The 10,258-nt window shown below is 55.1% G+C and overlaps 1 protein-coding gene and 1 non-coding gene across 5 annotated transcripts in view; one reads left to right on the plus strand and one right to left on the minus strand.

Moving 5' to 3' along the window:
- USP46 (ubiquitin specific peptidase 46) overlaps positions 1 to 6,284 on the minus strand; it is a 93,324-nt gene extending 87,040 nt beyond the window's left edge. The window contains exon 1 of one of the 4 annotated variants that reach the window (XM_038556081.1): positions 6,097 to 6,284. The gene's annotated coding sequence lies outside the window, so the exon portion shown is untranslated. The remainder of the gene's footprint in view (positions 1 to 6,096) is intronic. The other 3 variants (XM_038556075.1, XM_038556077.1, XM_038556076.1) reach the window with 3 other exon arrangements.
- A 1,453-nt stretch (positions 6,285 to 7,737) lies between these two features.
- LOC119865435 lies at positions 7,738 to 7,859 on the plus strand. The gene has a single exon (XR_005369110.1). It is a non-coding gene; the product is annotated as a small nucleolar RNA SNORA26 (small nucleolar RNA).
- The last annotated feature ends 2,399 nt before the right edge of the window (positions 7,860 to 10,258 follow it).

Genomic DNA, 10,258 nt, shown 5'->3' on the forward strand with positions numbered 1-10,258 from the left:
GCATGGGCAGATTTATAATGCAGCTACTGGAGCCAAGTTTAGGTTCCAGGCCCCGGATGGGGCACTACAGTGTGTTCATGGGGTTGTGTATTTTTGTTTAGTGCATAAATGTAAGACGTTTTTGCATTCTTTTTCTTAAGAAGGACCACTCAAATCATCTGAGATTCAGGCTTCATGAAGCCTGGCTCCACCTGGTATCAAGTCATAGCATATCTCTGGCACCACCACCACCCCATGGCCAGATGCGTGCTGCAGCAGGTAGATTGATAGATGGGTACAGACTTCCAGATATGATTGTACATGTTAAAAAGGCTAATTTGAAACACTGCCATCCACTTAGATGAGCCACCTTTGCCCTAAAAGAAAGAATATAAAGTTCTTCTGATCTGTCTTTAGAACTTCATGAACACTTACATCATACCCCAGAGGTAGCTCTCTCTCAACAACAATGCCTTCTTCACCTTGCTGCTTAATCAAATTTCACACCATTCCCCGATCTTGCAGATGAATTGCTATGAGGAATGCTCTGATCCCAGGCTATGTCGCCTCCTCTGTTTGTGCTGGTGGCTTTTTGCGGCCCTACCCTATCAGGAGCCCACTAGTTCCCACAGCTGAGCCCACTAGACTTTGCAGAAATTGCATTCCACAGCTCAACAAAACACATTTTGCCATGAATTTAAAACAGCCTCTACAGGTAACTGTCACGCTTTCTTTGGCAAAGAAAAAGAAATCACCGAAACCTGGAAAAGATGGAATGTAATAGCAATATATAATAGATATTAGTTCTTAACAGAGCAAATCCTTGATGCTTAGGGCCAACGACGATGCCACCCAAATGCCTCTGCAGTTACCTCTCATGAGTCTAGGTGACCCTCTTAGTACACCTAACCCCCCTTTCAGTCTGCAGCCATAGAGAGGAACCCAGCAGGGGATGGAGAGCAGATTGTCATCCCTGTGTTAGGATCACGTCTATCAGAGCACAGGGTAGACATGAGAGAGAACACCACAGGCATCACAAGGGAGATCATGATGTTTTCTTTGTCCCTTTTCAGTCAGGGGTGGCCAATGCCCAGGCTGGTCCCAGCCCTTAATGGGGTGAGCGTCTCTAACTGTGCCAAGTGTCAGCTCTCCTTCTTGAAAAGCACTATACCGTTGTCCCTTGACCAACACAGGTTTGCTTGCTTGTATGTGGATTTTTTTTTTTTTTTGACAAATGTAGTATAATACTATGAATGTATTTTCTCTTCCTTATGATTTTTCTCTAGCTTTAAGAATACAGTATATTAACCATATAAACACACAAAAAGTGTGTTGTGTCTTATTGGTAAGGCTTCTAGTCAACAGTAGGCTATTCGTAATTAAGTTTTGGGGGAATCAAAAGTTATATGTGGATTTTTGACTATGCCAGGGTCAGTGTGTCTAACCCCCACGCTGTTCAAGGGTCAATGGTACTTTATCCTGATATGCCCATACAGCTATTTACAGAAGGGTAAAATAGGCTTCCTTTTATTTTCTGTAATGAAAATGATTATTATTTTATTTTCCGATTACAAATAACATAAACTCATTATAAAGACTTTGAATGATAACTCAGAGATATTTAAAAAATATTTAAATATTTTAAATACTTGAAGTCCCACCACCTTGAGAGAACCACTGCTAACAGAACCATCTTTTCATGTAGACACACAAACTGTAATATGCATATATATGGATATAGATACAGATATCTAGATATATAGATACTTATAGATACTATAGATTTTATTTGAGAGAGAGAGAGAGAGAGTCGCACAATCGCACAATTGGGGGTGAGGGCAGGGTGGGGCTGAGAGAGAGGAAAAAGCAGGCTCCCCACGAAGCAGGAAGCCTGACTCTGGGCTCTATCCCAGGACCCTGGGATCATGACCTGAGCCGAAGGCAGACACTTAATAGGATGAGCCACCCACGCACCCCAAGATACATGTGGTTTTATCATAGACATTTCCTCTCTCTCACTCCTCCCTACCCACCCTCTGTCCTCCAGATAATCATCCTAGGAATATGCTGTGCTTACAGATGCTGAATCTTGAGGGATAAATAGGAGTCAAGGAGCAAAGGAGGAGAGGTGACGGGCAGTGGAGACAAGGAAAACAGCACGTGCGAAGGCAAGGAAGCAGGAGCTCTTTGAGCAGTGCTTCTCAAAACCTCAATGCATACACGTTACATTGGTTGAAATGCAGATTATGAATCAGCAGATCAGGGATGGGGCCTGAGATTTTTTTGAACTTCTAACAAGCTTTCAGGTGGTGTCTGTGCTGCTGCATCACACTTTGGGATGTGCTAAATTGCTGTGCTATGCAATATGGTACCTACCAGTCACTGATGACTAAGTTTAAATTAAAGGTAAATAAAATTTAAAAATCAGTTCCTGGGATCCCTGGGTGGCACAGCGGGTTAGCGCCTGCCTTTGGCCCAGGGCGCGATCCTGGAGACCCGGGATCGAATCCCACGTCGGGCTCCAGGTGCATGGAGCCTGCTTCTCCCTCTGCCTGTGTCTCTGTCTCTGTCTCTCTCTCTGTGACTATCATAAATAAATAAAAATTGAAAAAAAAAAGTTAAAAAAAATCAGTTCCTTCGTTGTACGGCTCACACGTCAGGTACTGACTAGCCGCGTGTGGCTGCCATCTTGGAGAGCACAGTTATAGAACATTTCCATTATTGCAGAGAGTTGTATAGAGCAATGCTGGACAGAGCATTCAGGGGCTTACAAATAGCTGAGTATGGCTGGATCCTAATAGGTCTGTGGGGGGGGGCGGGGTAGAAAGATAGACAAAGAATTGGTCTTGGTCCTGGTGGCAGTGAGGACCATTTAAGGATTTCCAATGGTGTGGAGGCTGTACTGAGGGAGGGAAGACTGGAGGCAGGGAGGTGGAGTGGAGGCTGCTGTGGTGGGCCAGAAAGTACATGGTGTGAGCTAGAACCAAAGTAACGGGGTGGGTAGGAGAGGGAAGACTCATGGGATGGTCTGTGGAAAGAACTGACCGAATAGAAGGAGGGAGGAAGCAGGATGCTGAGAATGGGAGGAGGAGGAGGAGGAGGAGGAGGAGGAGGAGGAGGAGGCAGAGAGAGGCCATCACTTGGGCTGAGCTCTGGACAGCTGGCCCAAGGAATTGCTAGTCATTAAGAGGACACAGAAGGGAAGTGGGGGGTTGGAAGAACAGAAGGAACTGTGCTTGAGACAACTGTGTTGATTTTGTGGCGTCTCTGGCTCCTCCGGATGAGGATCGGTGCAGGACTTGGGGGTATCTGCTCCTTAAAGCCAGGGAGAGTGGTTTAGGCGAAGGGATCACCTCTGCATGGGAGGGGTTGTGGGGTGGGGGGATCCAGGGAGGCTGGGAGTCCAGCACTGGCATCCTGGCTCTGCCATAAGTCTGGGAAAATCACTCAGGCTTTTTTGGCCTCAGTTTATGATCTCTTGAGTGATGATAATGGTATTTTTATGTAAAAGGCTAAATTCTCTGGCTGGTTCATCAGTGCTCAGTCAGTGTTACTAATAATATTCTTGTTATCTGCCTTGCAGGATTGTCTTAGGGATGAGGGATGGCATGTGTAGTGTCTGATACTCAATAAGTGACTTTTATTATTGCCATTCCTGGGAAGTTGGTCAGCAGGAGCGTACAGAGTAAAAAGAGAAATGAACTGAGAGAGAATGTCGTCAGAACCAACACTTGAAGGGTAGGAACAAAAGAGGAGGAAGGAAGGGCCACAGATGTCGGTGGAAAAGGCAGAGATGAGTGGAGGCTCAGAAACCAGAGGGAAGGAGGAATCAAGGAAAGAGTGCTCAGGTATGTCTGATGCCACAGAGAGGCGGGGGGAAGATCAGGAGCATCGGATCTGGTCACCGAGAGGTCACTGGTGGCCTCGGAGAGCAGTTTCAGGGAAATGGGGAAAAGGAAAGTCAGACTACTGACCCGAGGGCTGAATAAGGCTGAGGCAATGGAGGCCTATGTTGGCATGGTCTTTCTTCTTTTCTTTCTCTTCCTTTTCTTTCATTTTTCTTTCTTCCTTCCTTCCTAATATTTTATTTTATTTATTCATGAGAGACACAGAGAAAGGCAGAGACACAGGCAGAGGGAGAAGCAGGGGAACCCAATGCCGGACTTGATCCCAGGACCCCGGGATCACGCCCTGAGCCGAAGGCAGCCGCTCAACCGCTGAGCCCCCCAGGTGCCTGGTGGCATGGTCTTTCTGAAGGTCTGTTGGGAAGGGGAGGAGAGTGTAGTACCTAGGGACTGGGACACATTTGATGGAGGAAGAGTTTATTCGGGTTGAAAGAGATAGAGCATATACACATAGAGAACTAAGAGCCGAAGAGAAGAAGCGAGAGACAAGACAGAGAGGGCAAAATAACCCAAATAACAGATAGCCCGTAAGGCTGAGGGAGGCTGGCGGGAATGAAATCTGGAGCCCAGGGGCCAGGATATATTTAATGGTGGTCCAGGGGAGAGGTACCTGTTTACGGAGGTGGGAGTTTGGGGTAATACAAAGACAGTATCTGGGGGATCTCTGGGTGGCTCAGTGTTTTAGCGCTACCTTTGGCCCAGGGTGTGGTCCTGGAGACCCAGGATCGAGTCCCTCTTCGGGCTCCCTGCATGGAGCCTGCTTCTCCCTCTGCCTGGGTCTCCGCCTCTCTCTCTCTCTCTGTCTCCCATGAATAAATAAAAAATATTTAAAAACAAAACAAAACAAAAGACAGTACCTGCCCATCAGTTCTCCTGTGCTTTTCCACCTGGCTCCCAGGTCCTCTAGGACAAGCTAAATTCAGAGTGGACAGATTTCTCTCAAATAATCAGGTCAATGGATTCCATTTTCTTTCAACTGAATCATAAGCATTTTTAATACCAAATACAGATTATTCTGAATTTAACTCTAAAGCAGTTAGGCAATAAGTTAACTTCTTAACTTCATGTCTTCATGTCTGTATTAATTATAATTAATTCTTTTTAATAGTTGAGAAGACATTTTTCCTCTACACCAAATGGCTTTACCATTTTGAATGAATGACAGTTGTCATTTGGCCAGAGGTGCAAAGTCTTCAGATTGAGGTGGATTTCTCCTGAGTTCAAGGGAAACCCTATTGTAATTATTTCATAACCTCTTTGTGTTGTTATCATCTGGCCTGGGAGGCAAACATCCTGCATGACTACTCCCAACCCCACTAGGGTTGCCACTGAACTCCTACATTAGTGTCTCTTGGCTGAGATTTACTTCTCTGTTCTAAAATTCTTCCCACTGCAACTTGTCCACACTCAGTGACACAACTGAAGGAAAGGTAATACCTGTCTACGTGTCAGGTATCCAAAGGGACTATAACAAGACCAGATGGAAAACCAAAGGCATATATAGAAGATTCTAAGATAAGAAAGGTAAAGGGAGGGACACTCCGGTGGCTCTGCGGTTTAGCTCCTGCTTTTGCCCAGGGCATGATCCTGGAGACCCAGGATCGAGTCCCACAAGGGGGGGGGGGGGGGGGGGCTCCATGCATGGAGCCTGCTTCTCCCTCTGCCTGTATGTATCGGCCTCTCTGTGCGTTATGAATAAATAAATAAAATCTTTAAAACAAAAACCCAGGGACAGCAAAGTGGTGTTCCCTCTACCACTTTAACCCATTTTACATCCTTCTAGGAGTATCTACAAAGTAGTGGCTGGCTGCCAGGATTTAATAAAATCTACTCCATTTCCTCTCGGGCAGAACTCATCTTACGGCCTCTCCAGCCACACCCTACGCCAGGGCCTATCATTTCCTCTCCTAAAATCTGCTTGAATCGCTTTGCATTGTTCTCAGCATCAACCACACTTCACCAGGGCCACTGCTCCTGCGTCCCTAAATCCCATTATACTTTTGGGTCCTAAAAGGGGTCTCGTGCTTTCCTGGGGAGCCCCCGCCCCTGGGGGATGGCCGGTGCGCGCTGCTGGTCTCCCCGCGGGGGGGCGGCGTCCCACAGGATCCCGGGGCCTGGACCCGCAGACCTTTCGGACTGAAATCCCGAACCCACCACCTGCTAGCTCCTCGGCCACCTCGGCAAGCTACCCAGCGTGTCTCGGTTTCCCCACCTGAAACGTGGGGCTGATACGAGATACTCGCAGGACTGAGCGTTACCGGCGGGTGGACTCTCGGGGCGGTCCTACAGGGTCTCAGGGAGCAGGACTCCGAGGCCGGGCCAGGTGCTCGTCGGGGCTGGGCGCGGCCCAGGGCGGGGGGCGCGCTCCGGGACCGGCCCTGGGCCGCGGCGCTTCGGTTCCGTTACGGCTCGGCCCGACCCGCTGCCCGACCCCTCCGAGCGCGCCCCGCGCGCCGCCGCCACGAGCCGCGACTGTCCCCGGGGCCCGGCCCGCCGGCCAGGGAGGCGGCTCCGCGCAGGCCCAGCTCCCGCTCCCGCCGCCGCAGAGCCGGGGCGCCGGGCCGGCCGAGGGGCGCGGGCGCCGATCCGTGCGGGGATCCGCGCCGGGTCCGTGCGCCCCCCCGACCCCCGCCGGGTCCGTGCGCCCCCCCGACCCCCGCCGGGTCCGTGCGCCGCCCCCCACCCCCGCCGGGTCCGTGCGCCCCCCCGACCCCCGCCGGGTCCGTGCGCCCCCTCCCCGGCCGCCAGGTCCATGCACCGCCCCCTCGTCCGTGCACCGCCCCCTCCCCCGCCGCCAGGACCATGCACCGCCCCCTCGTCCGTGCACCGCCCCCTCCCCCGCCGCCAGGACCATGCACCGCCCCCTCGTCCGTGCACCGCCCCCTCCCCCGCCGCCAAGACCATGCACCGCCCCCTCGTCCGTGCACCGCCCCCTCCCCGCCGCCAGGTCCATGCACCGCCCCCTCGTCCGTGCACAGCCCCCGCCCACCGCCGCGTCCGTGCACCGCCCCCTCCCCCGCCGGGTCTGTGCACCGCCCCATTCCCCGTCCGTGCACAGCCCCCTCCCCCGCCGCCGGGTCCGTGCGCCCTCCCCTCGCCTCCGGGGGGCGGGCCGAGGAGCTCGGGCGCCAATGGGGAGGGCGCCCCGCCCGCTGGGGCCTCGGGGATGCGCCTCTCCCCACACCTGGCCGCCGGGTCCGTGCGCCGCCCCCTCCCCCCATTGCCGGGCCCGTGTCCCCTTCCCCTGCGGCCGGGGGCGGGCCGAGGAGCGCGGGCGCCAATGGGGAGCTCGCCCCCTCGGCCTCTGGGATGCGCCGCCCCCGCCCCCGCCCCCGCCGCCAGGTCTGTGCGCCTGTCGCCGGGGGCCGCGGGAGTCCGGACAGGTGAGCGGAGGTGAGCGGGGGTGAGCGGGGGCGAGCGGGGGCGAGCGGGGGCGGGCGGGGGCGAGCGGGGGCGGGCGGGGGGGCCTCGGGCCGCGTCCCCTCGAGCTTTGCCCGCCCCGAGCCCGTGCTCCCGGCGGCCAGGACGGAGGGGTAGAGCAGCCCTCGGCGGCCCGGGGGGCGGGCGGCTCAGCCCGTCCCGGGGCCGCGCGAGGCACAGGCGCCGCGAGGGGCCGCCCGGAGGCCCCCCCGCCCCCCCCGCCCCCCGCCGACCTTGCGCTCTGCTCCCCAGGCCGGCGGCTCCGGAGGGCTCGGGGCGGCCCGGGTGTCGGACGCGAGCGGGGCCGCGGCGGCCGGAGCTCCCCGCGCAGGTACGACCCCCCGCCCCCACCCCCGGCGACCCCGGGCCCGGCCCGGAGCACGTGGCCGCCCGCCCCGCCCCGCCCCCGCGGGCCCCGGGCCCCCCCTTTCCTGTGCGCTCCCAAGGCTGCCGCAGTGCCCTGGGAGGCCAACACAGAAGGGGACAGCAAGGCTCCATGAAACCCAGGGACGAGCCCGCAGAGCTCCTCTTTGGATCCTGTCTGGAGTCACAGCCCAACCGGAGACGTCTCCTTCCGGCCCAGCACCTGTGGGGTTTTGTCAGGTCTGGTGTATCGTGCGGGAGAGCGAGCACGTGCTGGCCTGGGGCGCGGGGGAGGGGCGGGGAGCGGCCCCGGGACCCTGACCCCGCGGGAGGACGCCCGCCCCGAGCACCCAGGCGCCCCCTTCTGCGATGGGGCTCTAGTTGGCAGCACAGTGAGGGATGCAGACTTCCCCTTCCTTAGATGATCCTTTCAGAGTTGCTGGTCTTTGAAGGGTGGGAAAACAGGGGTGGGTGGAACGCAGAACACAGGGCTTCTTCCTGCACACCTGTCTTTGGAGACAGACTGAAAATAAGGTACCTCAACCGTTGTTTTCTGTTGGAAAGGTCATTTGGAAATTTTTCCTTTTTTTATAGGTTGAAAGCTACAGGTAGCAGCCGTGGAAGCTGGAATATTCTGATGTTGGTTATTTTTACTGACCTACAGCAACTCTGCGGCCTAAGGTACACACATGCTTCTGTGGGACCCAAAAATTCAGGAAATGTCCCCAACCCCTGGCCCCTAGAGGAGTAAGCACGGCGGCTTCCAGCCCAAGTCAGTGCCAAGAATACCCGCAGAGCATGCCCTTAACGGAAAGTTCCATATCGCAATGAGGAACTAAGGGCTTGAGAAACTCTCCCATCCTTACTAGAAATCCCCTAGACCAGCCCATAAAAATCCAGCTGGAACCCACCTCAAGACCAAGTCCCTGCTCCACTGTGACAGGTACACTTGGACCCAAGCTCGAGCTTGCTAACAAACCCTCATGTACTTGCATCGGTGTCGGCTCCTTGGTGGTTTCTTGGGTTCACAATCTTGGACACATTTGGGGGCTCCTCCGGGATCTGAGAGACCCCCAGGACCCACCCAGAGGGTCCCACGCCTGGGGAGTGCACTCAACTTTTTCTACCTTTTGCACACATACTCTCTGAGAGCTCCGTCCTGTACCTTGATGGGCCACCTGGGAAGTCAGGGCACCGAAATGGTGGACCTTCCGCCAACCGTCTCTAAGCTGGCAGACTTTCCCGCCACCCTTACAACGGGCCTCCACGTCACCATTGGGAGACGACACTCTCCACCCAGGAACTTCCCAGTTGGGAAGTGCCAATCACCTACTCCCCGCCCCATGTCCCTTGAGCGCCACATACCTTACAGATATGAACTCAAACCCATGCCCTGTGATGATGCGACACTTTCCCCCGCCCATACACACTAACCACCACCTACCTTGCCTTTTTTGGGGCAAGCCAGGGCCCTACCCTGACCCAATAAAAGAACATCACTAATTCCTTCCTCCTGCGACTTCCCCAACTCACTACCTCCCCCTCCCCCCCCTGAGTCGTGGAACCTCGCCCCAGGGTGCTTGCAATAAAGCTTGTCTCTGGGATCCATTTGCCTTGTTGTCTCTTTCCTTAACATCACTGGTGGGGGAAACTCAACATGTGGTGCCAAAACCCGGGAGGAGGTTGAGCCCTTGCTGGGCAGAGACTCCCTCCTCCTCCTCCTACGGACCTCAACCCCCGCCGCCCACCTCAAGGAGGCTTACTTAGGGACCTGTCGTGGTGAGTGTTCCCTGGCCCCTGACCCACCTCCGGGTCGCCCTGTCCTAGCCACAGCCGTGCCTGGGCAGACCTCCGGCCACCTGGTGGCCCCGCCAGTCCCAAGGAATCCGGAGACATCCTCATTCCGAGGGAACTACGGTCCCTCCATTGACCCATTACACGGACAAGGGGACACCCTCCTCCGTGAGCTGAGTGGGTCGGTGAAGGGGACCATGGGAGCCTCCCAATCCAAATTCGACCCCAAAACGCCCCTGGGCTGCCTTCTGGCGAACCTCTGTACATTGGAGCGGGACCAGGACTTACGCAGATGGCGTCTTATACATTATTGTACCGCCACATGGTCTCAGTACAAATCCAGAACCGCCTTGCCATACCTGAAAATCTGGCCCACACCTGGGTCACAGAAATTCACCAGATGCTTCATATTGGCCCCAAGGCGTGGTTTCAGTTCTTGCAGCCTCTCTTCTATCCCCCTTCCCTGTCCAAGGTCGTTGAAACCGTCCACAGGACGTGTACTGTCTGTTCAGCTGTCAGTGCACCAGGTGGAATCCGCAGGCCAGGACCTAACCACCAATTGCGGGGCCAGCCAGGAGAAGACCGGCAGCTGGACTTCACCCACATGCCCCGTCATAAAACCCATCGGTACCTACTAACCCTGGTTGACACGTTCACAGGTTGGATAGAAGCTTATCCCACGGCCCGTGAGACGGCGGACATTGTGGCCACCATCCTTACGAACACATCATTCCCGGTTTGGGGCTGCCTCGAACCCTCCAGTCGGACAACGGGCCCGCCTTCATATCCAGCATAAC

The sequence above is a fragment of the Canis lupus genome, chromosome 13 (assembly GCF_011100685.1).
Source record: "Canis lupus familiaris isolate Mischka breed German Shepherd chromosome 13, alternate assembly UU_Cfam_GSD_1.0, whole genome shotgun sequence".
Lineage (NCBI taxonomy): Eukaryota > Metazoa > Chordata > Mammalia > Carnivora > Canidae > Canis > Canis lupus.